This window comes from Leptonychotes weddellii, chromosome 2 (assembly GCF_054177405.1).
Source record: "Leptonychotes weddellii isolate Sample4059 chromosome 2, ASM5417740v2, whole genome shotgun sequence".
NCBI classification, from domain to species: domain Eukaryota; kingdom Metazoa; phylum Chordata; class Mammalia; order Carnivora; family Phocidae; genus Leptonychotes; species Leptonychotes weddellii.
The window spans coordinates 973,993-990,847 of record NC_138370.1 but is presented as its reverse complement, the minus strand read 5'-3'; the positions used below and the strand labels follow the sequence as shown (position 1 = coordinate 990,847).

The 16,855-nt window shown below is 53.0% G+C and overlaps 1 protein-coding gene across 5 annotated transcripts in view; it reads right to left on the bottom strand.

Moving 5' to 3' along the window:
• KBTBD11 (kelch repeat and BTB domain containing 11) overlaps positions 1-16,855 on the bottom strand; it is a 38,999-nt gene that overhangs the window by 14,352 nt on the left and 7,792 nt on the right. The window contains exon 1 of one of the 5 annotated variants that reach the window (XM_081806917.1): positions 12,039-12,120. The exons of 2 other annotated variants lie outside the window; for them this stretch is intronic. The gene's annotated coding sequence lies outside the window, so the exon portion shown is untranslated. Of the gene's footprint in view, positions 1-11,550; positions 11,624-11,658; positions 11,829-12,038; positions 12,121-16,855 lie in introns of those variants that run through there. 2 more of the 5 variants (XM_081806943.1, XM_081806936.1) reach the window with 2 other exon arrangements.

Below are 16,855 nucleotides of genomic sequence, written 5' to 3'. Positions count from 1 at the left end.
GAAAGCATCTAGGAACCCAGCCGATGTGGTCCCAGCCCCCACCGAGTTCATGGTCCAGTGAGGAAGGCAAGCCTGAAGCTGTTCTATGAATTCCAAGGGAATGACAAACTTATGTCATGAAGGAAACACACACAATTCTGAGAGAGAATGATGGCTGGACCGGATTTCTACTCTGGGATCAGGAAAGACTCCTCTGAGAATAGGGAATGCATGCTGAACCCCAAGAGGAGACGCAGTGAGGCAGGTAGAGTAAGAGAGGCTAGCGAGGGGGAAATCCTTGAGGTGGAAACAAGGTTGACCAGTTCTAGAAACAGGAGGAGGCTGGATGCACTGGGGAGCTCTCCGGGGTCAGCAGATCCACCACACCCAGGGAGCCTCAACGTCTCCATTACAATGGACATCCCTTGATGGTTGGTGGGGAAGTGAAGGGAAGGTGACCTGGCCGTAAGGTGATCAGTCCTGTGCTTGAGAAAGATTGCTTTGTGTCCTTTTGCACAAAAAGAATTCACTAAGTTGCTTTTAGACTGATTTTGGATCTGCCAAAATTACGGTACACGTTAAAAATGAACTGGATTTACATGTATCGCTGTGAATACATTTCAAAAACACAATTTTGAATTTTTGAGGGTTGGCGGTTTGTAGAAAGAGACTGTGTGATACCATTTACCTACATTTTACACACACACAAAAAATACTGTATGTTTTGGGAATGTGAAGAGGATAGGCAGGGATCCCAAGAAGGAAGGAAGGAATGGGACCTACTCGGTAATATTTTTTTTTTTTTTCTAAATGTAAAGCATAAAGGGCGAAAGAATAATGTATGTACTTCTTTTTATTACATTGTTTATTATGTTTGAAATATTTCATAATTGATTATTTGAGATGTAATTCTGTATGTTTAAATGGCTACCAGTATTTATCAGTTAATGAATCTGGCTTAGTCCTGAAAATGGATGGAAGCCACACAACCTTAAATATAAGTAGAGTTCATCTTCAGGGTAGGAATCCCCTTAATGTATCTATTCCTAGTGCTGGAGTCGTTAGTTAGGTAACTTATTCAGGATGCTTCAAGTTCCAGTGGAATTGAAATATGGCAAAATTAAATATAAAAACTCACATGTTGTCATCTTTAAAGTTTTAAGCTCTTGGTTTTATAAAAGAGAGCCCTGTCCAAGATCACACACCATTTACCTACAGAGTTTAATTAAAACCTAGGTAAGTCCTGGGGTGCCCCGTGCGGCCCACTCAGTTAAACGTCTGCCTTCAGCTCAGGCTCAGGGTCCCGGGATCGGGCCCCGCATCGGGCTCCCTGCTCAGCACGGAGTTGGCTTCTCCCTCTCCCTCTGCCCCCGCATACACGCTCTAGATCTTGCTCAAATAAATAAAATCTTAAAAAAAAAAAAAAAAAAACTGTGGAAGTCCCAACCTAGTGCCTTTTCTGCTAATGTCCCTTGCTCATATACTGTTGTTGGCACAAACTGAAAATAGAATGGAGAGCCTTCTCTCCAACTTCTGTTCTGCTCTGGTTTGGGTGGGACGTAAGGCAGAGAGTCCCGTCTTTCCTGTCCCGCGGGCCCTGCGCCGTCCACACATCCGCACAAGCCTCACACAGAGCATGGGATCTCACTCGTGTGTCCTCTGTGGGCGCGGTGCTGCTGACAATGAGCATGGACTCCGTGAGGTCCGGGGACAATGCTCGAGGTGTCCCGGACAGCCACGCAGAACCGTGCTTTCTGCTCAGGGTCCAGGCACGGCGCCCGGCAGAGAGATCACGGAGCAAGACAGTGCCCTGGATCCCAAGTCCTCTCACGACAGTGTGTTTTCCGTTCAAAGAGGGGCCTGCACAGAGGGGAGGGCAGCTGAAATGCTAACTGACCTCGCGGCGATATCTTAGCCACTATTTTTGAAGGAGAAACGAAGAACGGTGGTCTGACATGTCCGAGTTCAGCCGTCTGCACAGTAAAACCACCTCACGTCAGGACGGTCCAGATACTGCCCGCTGCGAGGGCGGATGCAGAAACTAAATGTTCGTAGTTCCCTCTTGAGACTGACCGAGGAGCCTATGTGTGATTATTCGCTGCCTTGGCTAACCCGGAACATCAGAAGGAATATGGTGTATCGATGAAAGTCAGCCACATCTTGATTTGTGCTGCATTTTTTCCCGACGAGTTTGAAGCCAATGTGAGGGTAAGTTCAGGGCGAGAGAGGAAACTTCAGTGTCACAAAGATGATGATTTTGGAGAAAAGGAAAAAAAAAAAAAAAGTCCCACTTTGCAAATGCCAAATACAGTGAGCCATCTAAGTTACTCTGGGGGGTCTGCGGCTTCCGTGTGAGCCCGTGAGGCACCGGGCGGCGGCCCCCGCAGTCTGTCCAGTGTTTGGAATTCCATGAAGATGTGGAAGGTTGCTGAGTGGAAAAGGTGGTTTTGAGGCAGTAAAACCAGGTGGTGATGAGCATCTGCCAGGCCAGGCCCACTGTGACCTTTGTTGTGATGAGCCAACAGCATATCCCCACCGAGGAGACGGACCCTCCCTAAGAGCCGGGGCCCCGCAGCCTCCTCTCCTGGGGCAGATCCTGCTTTTTGCAACCACCCCTTCTCTTTGGGGGTCTCTGCACGCAGCCCTGCCCCTCATGGCCCAGCCCACAGCAACAGGAGCTCCTGAAAAGGGCTTTGGACTTTTTTGGAAGTTTCCGTCAACACTAGGACATACTTTGGATAGCTTCCAGAGCAGGGGAGTGCAATGCCCGGTCCACCTTAAGTCAAGGTCCTGTGTGCGACCTCGTAGATGCGGGGTCAGGCTGTGAGCACCTGCACACTGCACTCTGTTCCCACGGCTCCCGGATGACCTGCCGCTTAGACAACCCGAGCGCCTCGTCAAGCCCTCGTCTAGCACAGCCTCGGTGCTTGGTGCCTCGGACAGAAACTCAAATCTCTGGAAAATTTCAGGACAAGGACTTTGCAGAGCATTCTCATTTGCAAAGCACTGAATAATAAACAAGGAATTTTGTCAATAAATGACATTATATCCCTATGCCATCATTAAACACTATGTTCTCAAAGTTTCCAAGCATTTGGAAAAAGGCCTCCATCACAATGCTGAATTTAAAGACCGAGATCACAAGGTAGATCATACCATTTAAAGAGAGAGATTGAGAGAGAGAACACATAGGGGAAAAACACAGGGAGAAAGACATTGAGAAAAATGCCAAAATGTCTAAAAGGCTTGTTGATGGTGAAATGATGTGTGACTTCTTTTTTCATAATTTTTGGTGTCTTCAAACTGTCTCTCCTCACCGTGTACCACTTTTAGAATCAGAGAACTCACACACACAGCCCTCCGTGTATATGCGTGTATGCATTCATGCCCATGTGTATGTACTTACGGGGTGCATACGTGTGCGTGCGTGTGTGTCTGTGTATGAACCAAAACAACGCCAGGTCCAGTCAGGCCCCCGAGAGGAAGGATGCTCAGGGAAGGAGTCAGCGAAACCGAGCACACGCTAATGGTCGGGCTCTCAGGCACAGAGTCCTGAAGGTGACGTATCACTTTTAAAAGTCAAATTTTGCTAAATCTTAGGCCTGATTTAGGCTGTAGGTTTGCAGAGAAAACATGCTGACATAAAAAGCCTGCTAAACCTCTGAATGTCCAGTCCCAGAACCTGTCCCCAAACTCAGGACGTCGGGGACCCCTGAGAGCACCAGCTCCCTGCCTTTCACAAAAACAGGAGAAACTGAGCCCAGAGGGGTCCAGCGACTGCTCGGGGCCACACAGCTAGGAGCATGGTGCTGGACCGGAACCAGGATCCTGCTGCGCCCTTCTTACTGTGTGGCGCTACCTCAAGTCCAGGACGTGAAACAAATGGGGTCTAAGATCCAACTATTTGGAAAGATTCCTACAAATCCCACGACACACAGAAGACTGCCCAGGCGACCAGCGGATGTGGTCAGCAGACTGGTGGTGTCTCCCCGAAAGCTCCCAGCAACTCACCTGCTGGGACCAGTGCCTCTGCGAACAGGCAACAATCAGAACAGTGAGAAAAGACGTTGCTGCACCTTTGTGCCTCGTCCCGCTTGCTGCCGATCGCCACCTGCGTGTGTCGGGGGCTCCATGGGCAGGGACAAGTGCCTCTCAGCTCACACTCCCATGTCAGCAGACCCCAAGGCCACCACGAACCCACAGCCACGGCCACGTCCAAGCAGCATGAGACTCTGGACTGCAGTGTCCCTAAGAAGGCCTTGGGGCCCCACACGGGGACACCCTGCTGATCCAGAGGCGACAGGTGCCTGGAGTTCCTTCAAAGCTCCCGTTGGTGGTTCACAGCCTTCAGTACCTAAACTGGATCTCTCTGTCCTATCTCAATATTTCTCCTCAAAATATGCAATCTTTCCAGAAGGTCTCAACAATAGAGTAAATAATACGAGTGTTTGCGTTAAAATGAACCCTGGTGATGTCTGTCTGCATGAAGGAAATGAAGATAATTGCTCCTTCCATCCTGACTTCTTTAGAACGATAACACACAGGGCCACAACTATTTAGTCCTATTTCCATATTCAGTCAGAATGATTCTCATCCGCCCCTGGAAGAGCAGGAGGTGCACAGGTGAGCGGCCCGTGCCAAGTGCTGCAATGAACCCATAAAACATGTGACGTGAGCTGAGGCCCCAGTCATACTCCACACTGGCTATCCTGCCCCGGGACTGGGAGAGACGAGCTCCCCTCTGCACCACGAAACCTCCCCCCACCGAGGACACCAGCACCATCTTCCTGGCAGACGCGGACTCTACACCTGAGCTGCCCAGTGCTCTTTATCAGGGTCGGCCTTCCACTCATTAAGTCACGCATTCATCCCACAAACATACAATAATACAAGCCTACCAAATGCCAGGCCCACGTGTAGGCCACGCAGACCACAGGGAACAGGACACGAGGAATCCTGGCGCACGGGCTTCCGTTCCAGCAGGGACGCCTACCCTACATCAGCCCCGCAAGCCCACCGAGTGCGACCCGCGGGAGGCTGGTGCAGAGCCGGCTTCGTGGGGCTCCTGGTCCTGGGAGGGCAGTGACAGACACCCCCGACCCCCATCACCAGTGACCGAGTGAATGATCACAGACGGGACAGGCTGCAGAGGAACAGGCCTGCCCTGGCACTTCCAGGGACCCTCCCCGGAGGAAGCCAGGTGTACGTGGGGGCAAAGAGGCGGAGCAGGACTTGAGACGGGAGCAGCTCAGGCCGCGGTCCCCGCAACGAGGGCGCTGCCGGCCGGCGGACAGCGAGGGACCGGAGCTGCAGATTGCCAGGTGGTAGCTGGGGCACGTGGTCACTCCCGAGGGGGCCCCATCGCCATCGCTGCAGCCCATCCCACGCCGTCCCCACCAAGTGAGGCAGACTCCCCCAGCATGGGTCCTCCTGACCCGCAGAGGCCATGGGGAAGGGAGCCAAGCCGGGATGGCCATGCAGCTCCTCCAGGAGGAGGACTCACACCTGGCATTCCTGCCGCACCGTGGAAGCCGCGGAGTGATGCCGGGGTGCCCGGCACGAGAGGCCATGAAGACAACAGGCCACGCCCCCATCAGGGTGCCCCAGCTGGGCATCTGGAAGGGGGTGTGCCCTTCCGAGAGCTCATCTGCACTTCCCTCAGCTGAGTGAGGCACAGCGAGCTGTCCCTGCAAAACGCTGCCCAGACGGCAGATCGGTGAGCGGCATGAACATGCTGCAACGACTGGGTAGGCACCCCACGTGGGGCGGCCGTGGCGCAAACCTGCGACGGAGCAGGGTCTCTGGGCTGGGCGGCGGGCTCAGTCAGAAGTGCCGCCAGGAGCCATGAGCCGACACCCGGCAGCTCTCAAGCTATGTGATGTCAGCGATGCTTGGGGGGCGGGGCCCGTGCTCGGGGACCCCCGTTCCGGGGCGGCCCAGAAGCTAGCGGCGTGCTGGCCTCACTGAGCCGGACGGCCTTGGGGCGGCTTCCAGGCAAGGTCTTGATGCTGCTGCTGAGTTTGTTCTTGGTGGCTTTGATATGATGAGAGGGGACAAGGATGAGCAAGAAGTGCTCTGTTCTCAAGGGAGATTTGGGAAAAACATAAAGGAACCGGGCCTTGCTGGGGGTTGGGATCAAAAATAAAACTGGCTCTTCTCCCAGCCTCTCCAGGAGTGTCGAATTAAGAAGGAGCTCTAGGGTAAGGATCACATGCGGGGGGCACAAACTGGGCCTCCTAAATATCGGGGAGTGCCTCAGCCACACACGAGGCCGCTAAGGTGCTCGAGGGCAGCCCTCCCAGACACGGTCAACTGCACCTTTTAGGAATCTTCAGGACTTTTCAGGCAGTCCTGCAGGAGCCCAAGGTGGAGAAAGGAAAGGCCCATGTCCATGACCTCTGTGGGTGTTGCTTTTGTCAGACAGCACGAGCCCAACGGATCCACAGAAAACCCACCAGGCCTGTAAGCTCATCTCACGGGAGGAGCCACTGTGTGGGACGGAGACAGCACCAGATGGAAACAGGAAACGGGCTGAGAAAACCATCAGCTGCAGACACCAGCCACTTCTTACGAAAAAGAAAGGAAAGCTTGGAGGGAGAGCCAGGAATCCAGAAGGCAGAGCCAAGAGCGATGGAAAATCCTGCCCAGGAATGAGACTGGAGGCCTTTCCAGGAACCACGAGCTCGGGCCGGCTGCAGCACGGGTTGCCATGGGCCAGGCCACTGGGTGCCTCCCCAGGAGGGTGCGATGGTTCATTTTATGTGTCTTTGTGGCTGGGCCCCGGGGCCACATACTGCCTCGAGCACCAGGCTACGCTGCTGTGAACGTACTAGGTAGAGGGGACTCACACTTACATCGGTAGACTCGACTAAGGCAGATCCCCCTCCAATGCCAGGGGGCCTCATCCAGTCGGTGGAAGGCTCAGGGGGAAAGGCTGGGGTGCCCCAGGAAGAGAGGATCCTGCCTCCGGATGGCCTTCAGACTCCAGCGGCCACACCAGCCCTTCCCTGAAAGGGTTCCCGCCAGGAGCCTGCCCTGCGGACTGCACACTGGCCAGCCCCACGATCACAGGAGCCAACACCTTACCATAAATGAACCTCTTCGTGTCCAAATATGGACATCCTGCTGGTTCCAACACAAGGGTCTACGGCATTTGTCCTATCCCTGCCCATCACGGTTGCTGGATGTCTGAGGCCGATAGCTCTTCTCTTTGGTGTGTGGGTCTTCATATGAAGAAGAATGTGCTCAAGGAGTTGTACTCAAGGACTAGTGCCCAAGAGCACTCGTTCATACCTGGACCTGATTTCAATGACGAGATCCTGGAGCCTGAGCCCAATGCCACAATAGGATGAGATCTGGGGACTGGATGCAGGAGTCGGGTCATTGCACGTGGGAGGAATATGAATTTAGTGGCCAGAGGGCGGGCTGTGGCAGATGGTATTTTCCCAAGATGACCCCATGGATGCATCCCATCCAGCATTACCCTCTTACAATGTGAGAAGGTGAGGGCCATGTTCCCTCCCTGTTTTTCCAGACAGGCCGGGAACCACGTGAGGTGATGCAATGTGACTTCTAAGCCTAGTTTAGGAAAGGTGGTGCAGCTCACACCCCGCTCTATCTGCTCAGGACACAGGCCTTAGGAACCATGCCCCAGCATGGAAGAGGTCCCGTGGCACGGAAGCTGCCGTGTGGGGGAGGGCCCCTGGAGCGGACACAGAGAGACAGACAGAGATGCTCCAGGGGCCCCAGATGCCCCAATCCCCACCTGTTGGCATCAGGCCAGCCTGGACCCCAGACACCAGAGGTCAAGAGCCTTGGGGTGGTTCCAGCTCTTAGCCTTCAGACTAGCCCCCTCTCTCGCTGAGTGGCACAGAGGTGAGCTGTCCCCACGGAGCCCTACTCAGACTGCAGACCTGTACGCAGAATAAATGTGTTTGAAGCCACTATCTTAGTCCGCTCGAGTTGCTATCACAAAAATACCATGGACTAGGTGGCTCATAAACAACAGATACTTCTCACTACTCTGGAGGCTGGGCAGTCCAAGATCAGGGGCCAGCATGGTTGGGCGAGGGTCCTCCCAGGTGGCCGACTTCTTTCGGTGTCCTCACATGGCTGAGGGTAGAAAGAGGGCAAGCTCGCTCCTGTCTCTTAAGGGCACTAACCCCATTCAGGAGGGCTCCATCCTCATGACCAAATCACCTCCCACCGGCCCCACCCCCAAATACTATCGCACGGGGGGGTTAGGGTTTCACACATGGCAGCCCTACATTTGTGGGGGAGTCTGAGGACAACCACACCTAACTACAGCAAGGGTCTTGCAAGCCATATGAAAAACTGTGGGCTGCAGCTTTGCCAAGAGGAAGCAATTAACTGCCCAACGTCGGTAGCTTTGTGTTTGTAAAGGACCACTCTGACCACCGTCTGAGAAACTGACCAGAGGGGACAAGAGTGATGTCCAGCGCCCCAACCAGGTTCGACCCCCACAGTGAAAGCAACAGACGATGGTGGCTCAACAGTAGCAGGGGCAGCATGCATACACGCAAAGGACCCCACAATCTCAGACTTCATCATACGACAGTAAGAATAGCATTAACATTGGCACCGTGGTGATCAGCTTGGGAAACACTTTGTCTACATCATCTTATTTAATGATTTCCCTTTATGATTCAGTGGATCTCAGTTCTGTGAAATTAATCCACGCCCTACTCCATCAAACCCTAAAGTATAAAGCCCCATCGGTTTACCTAAAGGGAATAACACGATTAACTTAGGAGTAACATTATATTAAGTTACAAATTATGACTCTCTGCTCTAGGTGCTGCTCCCTGGCCTTCCTTCAGTTTTTCTTTGTGCCCTATTCCTCACCACAGGGCCTTTGCCCACGACTTCCCCTGGAACTTCCCCAATACCATCCTCCTTGGCCACTTCTCAACCTTCCCATCTATGCTTTCATAGTTCATTCCTTTCCTTCAGAGCACTTGGCTGGGTTTGTTCCTACACATGAATTCACATGGTTACATGTTTACCACCTTTCACCTTATAGAGTCTCTGCTGCAAGAGGTGGGGAACTGAGTCTACTTCACTTGCCATTGTATTCCCAGCACCTAGAATTGTGCCTGACCCACAGAAGCACTCAATAAATATTTGCGAAAGAATGAAATTAATTTTTAATTGGTCAAATATTGCACAAGACATGGAATGGCTTCAATTTCCAAGGCACTGTTTATTTTAATATCCTTTCTAGCAGGAGCCAGGTTCTTGGCAAAAGATAAACTCCTAGAAGTTTTTATTTTATTCCAAGTTATTGCTGCTCTGTTTGAACTATTTTGCAAATATGCTCTGGGTACCAACACTATAATTTCAGCATAATTACAATAATTGCAAGAGAAAAACCCCAATCAGGGCCACAGTGGAAATGGTAATCCCTTGAACTCCACAGAAGAGCAGATATTACCCTGAGTCACCAGGGGAAGATGTGCAAAATGGCAGGACGGGTTTCTGATCTGCAAGCAGACTGCGCCACAAGGCACCTCTGAAACCCACTGAAGCAGCCGTGCTCTTGGGTCACACGGCTCAGATGTGGGGAGGCTGAGGGTCATTACAGCCGCCTAAGTGATTCCAGATTCCCTGCAAAGCTATTACTACTGAGCAATTTATGCTGCTGGCATTTAGAAAACAACAGAAATATGATTCCAGATGGAGGCGTTCAGAGCTTGGAGAGCCTCTGTTTCTCGGTACAGGAACAAAGACTCTAAAGGTACATTTTAAGCTAAAAAGAGACCTTTGCCTTCCCACTGCCAAAGCTGCTGCTTGTATCGGGACCTATGGAAGTGAAGTCAGAAGCGAGGGGGACTGTCTGGAAAGATGATCACCACAGTGCCAGATCCTCCAGTCCTCCCACTAACAGGCAAAGTGCTCTGAGGGTCAAGGTATGAATGAATGCCCAGATTATCAGAAAGGCAAGATGACCATATGCACAGTTGCCCTGCCTGCATTTAGTCTCAGGCTAAGTTCCACAACATTTAACTTTTTTTCTCACCCCCTCCCCAAACCAAGACTGCCTTAAATACAGGCAAAATCTTCTATTTTCATTGTGTCCTAATCATATTATCAGCAATGTCTGAGCAGTTGACACTAAAAGCTCAAAAGACTTTTTATCTCATTAAAAATTTTTGCTTAGTTATCCCCAGAAGAGAGAGTTGGAACGCCAATTACCATAAATTTGCAGACAATGGCCATCCCTGGCAGAAATCTGATGGCAGGGGAAAGCTGTCTTCTGGGGGTTTTGGGGTGTGGAGAGGGGTATTCTAATAATAGGACGCCATTAGCTCAGGATAAAAGGCTCAAGGGCAACGTTGGCATCCATCAGAAGTTCCTAATTAGAATCTGAGTGCTACTTAATGAGATGGAGGGAAGTGGCCAGAGAACAGGCTGGGAACCGGGCGAACTCTTCATTCCGTCAATGCTCCAGCGGGATGAACACGAATTGAAGACCTGCTGGTCACGTGCCTTTAGTGGTTTGCACAGAAATGCCCCGCCTTATCAAATTGGCTTGCTCTTTTCCTTTTCCCTTACAATAAATATGGGGGATGAAGGTTGAGAATATGGCTTTGTAGGAAATTAAGAGGTGCTGGAATGATTTAAAACCTTCCTGATTTACTGTTATGGGAGCCCTCGCGCCTGGCTAGGGACCCTCCCCCAAGAACTGCGCAGTCCCGCGCAGGAGGCAGGGGTCCCCAGCACGTGGGGGTGCGGCCGGAGAAGCGTGGCTGGCATTTACACTCCCCTCCGGACGTGTTCCAGGCGGTGGCGCAGGGCGAGCCGGCTCCGCGCAGCCGTCATCCCGCGCCCCACCGTGATGTCGGGCACGTTCGCACCACCACCAGCACCGGGCGGCCCGGCTCAGTCCTGGGGGCAAAGGCTGCGCGCAGCGGCGGAGGCCGGCGACCCCCGGGGGGGCTCGGGGTCCCGAAGTGCGGCCATGGGGCGCAGAGCGGCCGAAGGAGGAGAAACGGCGAGGCGCCGCGGACGGGGAGCACGTCCCTCCGCTTCCCCGGGTCCCGGGTCCCGGGTCCGGCAGGGACCTCTCTCCCGCTTCCTGAGGCCCCACGAACTGGGCGCTTCGGCGGCGCAGCGCGCAGGCCCGGGCCAACCCCTAAGAAAGCGCGGAGCCCCGGCTGCGCCAGCCGCAAACGTGGCCACGGCGCCCGGCGCCTCTCCCCACCCCCCGTCCCCGAGCCACTGTTTCCCCGGCGGCGGTCACTGCGGGGACCGCGCGGGGGCTCGTGGTTCCCACCCGCCTCCCCTCCCCCCCAGCGGCACGCCCTGCGGGAGGCGGCCACCCTCTTCCCAGGCGAGTCCCGGCGGATCGGCCGCCCACCTCTACGCGGACGCCCCCGGGGATGAGACGGAGGTCCGCCCACCCCTCTGTCCACACCTCCACCGGGAGCAAGGCCACCCCCGGCCACCTCCCCCACCTCGGCAGCCACCCCCTTCCCACCCCGCTTCCCCAGTCCTGTGCCTCCGGGGGCCGTCTGGCCACTGCCTTCCGTCCTCGGGGCCCACCCCTACCTCGCCGCTCTGCGACTCGCCCTCCACCCCGGCGCCCACCCGAGCCCGCACGCGGAGCCCTAGTCGGTGGTCTCCGGCGCGCATGCGCGCGAGCCTCATCCCGCGCACCTGTGCGAGCGCCCGGGGGCGGGGCGGCCGCCTCCCGCGCACCTGTGCGAGGACCCGGCGGGTTCCCAAGCATCTTCCCACGCGCAGTCGAGCGCCTGGGGGTCTTCCGGCCCTTCCGGCGCGCCCGCGAGCCCCCAGGAGTCCTCCGCTCCTTCCGGCGCGCCCGCGAGCCCCCAGGAGTCCTCCGCTCCTTCCGGTGCCCCCGCGAGCCCCCACGAGTCCTCCGCTCCTTCCCGCGCGCCCGCGAGCGCCCAGGGTCCCTCTGGCTGCTTCCCGCGCGGCCAGACCCGGGCCGGCGGGTCCCCCCTGCGCCCTCGCCCCCCGGGGAAGCGCGCTCCCCCAGCCCGCCGCGGAGCGGGCGGCGGGGCCTCGGCACTCACCCTCGTCCGTGGAGGCCCCGCCGCTCCGAGGAGCGCGCCGAGGCTTCGAGCCGCGGGGGCGGGAGCGGCCACAGCCTCCGCCGGGCGCGCGTGCACACGGGCGCGCAGCCTCCGGGCTGGAGCGCGAGCCCGCGCCGCCGCCAGCGCCGGCTCCGGGGAGAGGGCCGCGGCTCCGCGCGGGGCCCTCCTTGGCGCGCGCAGCCCGCCCGCCGCTCGCTTAACCCTTTCCAGAACCCCGGGCGTTCTGCAGATGTGGGGGCTCGAGGCGTGGAGAGCGGCGCGACCTGTACCCACGACGGCCCCACGCGGACGGGCGCCGACTGCGAGCCGGACCTGGCTGCACCTCGTGAATGCTGTTCGAATCCCCCCAACTACCCCCCAAGCAGCGGAGACCAGGTTCCCGCCCGCGCGCTCGGGCCTCCGCCAAGGCCACGCTCTTTTGTGTCCAACTTCCCCTCCCCCGCCCATCCTTTGCAAGACCGTGAGATAATAGAATGTCGAGTTTATATGCATTTTTTTGTGTGAAATTAGAGACGATGCACTGTTGACGTATTTAGTGGTTGAAAACCTATTGCCTGCCTCCTTATAGATTCCGGAATAAAAAAGAAAAACGTTCCTCACGCTGGAGGAAACGTGGAAACTTGTTCTGTCTAGCAGTGTGGCCTCAAGCATCCCCAGCTCCCTGCAGCTCGGGCCTGGCGCGGAGCCACGAGGGGCCCTGTGGACCTCACGGATAAGGGGAACAGCACGGTCCCCGAAGACCTGCGAGTGGACGAGGAAGACAATTCCTTGGACTTCAGCAGCTTTTCATCCCTACAGACAGCTGCCTCCTGCTGGGGTCAGTTCTAATTAAGACTGGACCTCGATGGTAAATGCTATTTTTAAAGGTTTTGTGCAAAATAAGGTTGATTAGATTTCCATAGGCACAGAGAGCCTCAGACTCTATTTCAGATTTTGCTTCTGACAGTCTTTGCCAGTTTACTATGCTAGGAGGCTTTTGGGTTTCAGTACCAGACCTAAAACTCTGAGAACATCCTGAGAAAACATTTTCATTCAGTGGCCAAGTACAATGCTTTATGTCAGGATTTGGATCAAAGGAAGCAGAAACCAAGCAACCTATTGGGATATATATTCTTACATTATCAGTTAACTCTAGCAGAAACATCTTCTGGGGGCTGAGATCATTCCCATCATGTTCCATTTGTATTTTGTTCTTTTCACTCCAAAAATATTCCAAAGTCTACTGGGATCTTTTTAGTGGATGTCTGTTTACCTTCACGTGGACACCGTGTCCCCAGTTCACCCTACACCATTGACTTAAAGACACCTGGATTAGAGTTTAAAGTTATTTCCCCAGCAATGCCTGCAGGCCTTGCTTGCATACTTTTCCAGAGGCGCTTGAGGCTGACCCACAGACTGAGAGCTCCATCTGGCTTCCCCACCCACTTCTGTGGATTAGTGTCCAGTGGCCACTAGGCTTTCCCCAGCCACTGTTGCTGTTGCCACTGAGGTATTGGCCTATCTTCTCTACCATTCTGCAAACTTCCAGAGGTCACGTCACATGTCATATTTAGCTTTTCTTTCCACTTTACAATGCTTGCCTTATACTCAGTTCTCAGTAAATGTTTATTGAATGAAAGAAAAAATAAATGAGTTAACTTAAAATATTCATCCATCCCCTACACCATCTGGCAGATAAGGTGTGTGGGGAACCCCATCCATTTTCAGACTTTACATGTTTTATTTTTAAAAATGTACTATGGCCCCAATATGGTCAATGGAAATTGCAGAGGAACGATCCATGCATTTAATTAGTTCATTCAACCTACAGGGATCTCCAGGGTTCCTGAAATCGAACATGGGATATAATAACATCAAGAAGAAGAAGGACTTATCTTAAATATGAAATAACATCTATTTCAAGAGTACTTCAAGAATAATATTAATAACTTTACTATTTTAAATTTTCCACTGCTCAGAAAGAGCCAACACATGCATGGCAACTTTGAAGAAGTGTACAAATATATCACTGTGCAGAGCTGTGGGAAACGTAAATGAAACTCAGAACTGTCCTGGGTAAGACAGTCTGCCACCTTCTCAATGCTGGGGTCTAGCAGCCTGGGCTTCAGGCTTGGGGGACTCTGAACCCCATTTGGAAGCTGCATGGAGAACGGAGAGAGCACAGCTTTGGAATTCAGCAAGTGGGATCTCAAACACCCATCTCACCATCTGAAGTCTTGAGAATTTTGAACAAGACACTCGATCTCTCTGTGCTCCGCTCTCCTCTTCTGTAAATCGGGATATGATTGTCCCCTCCCACGGGGGCTAACCCAAGGTGATGCATGCAATGCACTCAGTGCAATGAGTCTTAACTCCAGGGGGAGGCCAACTCTCCTCCTCACTTCTGAGTCTGTCCCTGCCCGTCTGGGTGATTGTCAGCAACTACACTCTACCTCGCCAGTTCTGTTCTCCCCCAGATTGTGTTCATCATACACGTGCAGTACTTGGACGCCGAAGAGGTGCCTGGCTGTCAATGAGTCACGAGTTTTGAGCCCTGTTAGGATGCTAGATACCGTTTTCCTACCAGTGCTCATACCAGAAAGCAGATGATTTCCCCAAAGCTTTTAATGGCCCCTAAGAGTTTATGCACTCCCGCCTTCCAAAAAAAAAAAAAGGCAATTAAACTCCAGTAGCTGTCAGGAATTGATCCAAATGCTACAAAGTACTTTGAGTCTCTTGGCATGAAAAATTAATTAGAATATCTGTGTGCTGGTGTGGAAACAATATTCCCTGCTTCATTTAAAAATTCTGCCCACATTGTAGGACTGTGAGGCCAACTTCTCCACCGTGCTCCCTGAAATTCACCTTTCCCCACCTCGACTGCCCCCTTTGGCTCTGATGGACTCTGGGTCCATGTGCAGTGTTTGGAAACTACTTCTTGAAGACTGTGAAGCTCTTTCCCTCATGCCTTGAATTTTCCCAAGTCTCTAATTAGCCAGTGCCTGAGAATCTTACACTCAGAAGAGCACGCTCCTGCGTAACCCGATGGGCCTTGAATCGTGCGCACATATTCACCGTGTACTTGTGATGTCTCTGTAAACGTTTTACGTTACGGACAGTCCCTGGTGGAGGACGGTACCGTGGCTCCTGATTTGAATAGGACAACAGAGCCCCGTCTTTTTAGCCTTAGAGAGCAAGTTATGACCAGTCCGCGGGAGGATGGGGCCTTATTGTACCGAATGTCTCCCTTGTGCTGTCCATCACGCTCTGCCGGGGATGCTGGCCCTGGCCTGTCCTTCACTAGGCTGCAGGCCACCAGGAGGCAATACGTCCTTGTCACACGAGTAAATATGGCAACCACTGGAAGGCCAGTAAGTGCATTAGTGCTAACGCCGGTAGACCTTCTTTTGGAAAAGATGTAAAAATTTAATAGTTAATTTTAAATATTTTCAAGGTATGTGTCCATAATGTTAGAGCAAGTTATTACAGTTAAAGTAAATTACAGTTAGATTTCACCTAAATCTATGTAGTCTCTCCAAGTAAAAGTGTATGTATACTTTTGCAAAATACCTGGTGTAGATACACACGCACCTGCCAGAGGTGGGACTGTTTCCATTTTACGGTGCAGGAAAGTGAACTCTCAGAGTGTAATGTAACTCTTTCTTTTTTTTTTTTTTTAAGATTTTATTTATTTATTTGACAGACAGAGACACAGTGAGAGAGGGAACACAAGCAGGGGGAGTGGGAGAGGGAGAAGCAGGCTTCCCGCTGAGCAGGGAGCCCGATGTGGGGCTCGATCCCAGGACCCCAGGATCATGACCTGAGCCGAAGGCAGACGCTTAACGACTGAGCCACCCAGGCACCCTGTTTTTTTTTTTTTTTTAAAGAGTTTATTTATTTGACAGAGACAGCGAGAGAGGGAACACAAGCAGGGGGAGTGGGAGAGGGAGAATCAGGCTTCCCGCGGAGCAGGGAGCCTGATGCGGGGCACTGGGATCATGACCTGAGCAGAAGGCAGATGCTTAATGAGTGAGCCACCCAGGCGCCCCTGTAACTCTTTCATTTTATGTGAGGTGGAGCAGGGATTCTAATCCTGTCCAGCCCCAAAGCCCTACCTCATATTCACAATGAAGCACTGTCTTCTCGAATGAACGAATCCAATCTTCAGAGTAAAAATCAACAAGGTTGATGAGCACAAAAACCATACTTCACCTAACAGGAATCAGTGTGTTAAAAATAAAATTGGTTTCCTAGCCCATCTTAATAGCTTCATCCTACCACATTGATTTCCACCCCAACCCCAGAAATACTTTGTGCTGTGAGTTAAAGATTCACTTTTGGAGCTCAAACTGCCCTCTTGCATCGGCGTGAGTCGCCTGAGATCAGTGATGGGTGGGTGTTGGCCATGCAATGTGGGGACGAGTCCTGCCCTCAGAACCACTCGGCTCAACGCCCCTACTTCAGACCATGGGCCTGGGGGAACCTTCCAGACAGGAAAAAACGTCTTATTTTTTCAAGTTCTTTTTACCTAGTAAAGGTCTAATTAGTAAATCCTCAAAAGTATAAACTAAATAAGGACACTTTATCCAGGGCGCCTGGGTGGCTCAGTTGGTGAAGTGTCTGCCTTCAGCTCAGGTCATGATCTCAGGCTCCTGGGATCGAGCCCCGCATTGGGCTCCCTGCTCCGCGGGAAGCCTGCTTCTCCCTCTGCCTCTGCCTGCCGCTCCCCCTGCTTGTGCGCTCTCTCTCTCTCTCTGACAAATAAATAAATACAACCTTTAAAAAATAAATAAATATGGGGCACCTGGTGGCTCAGT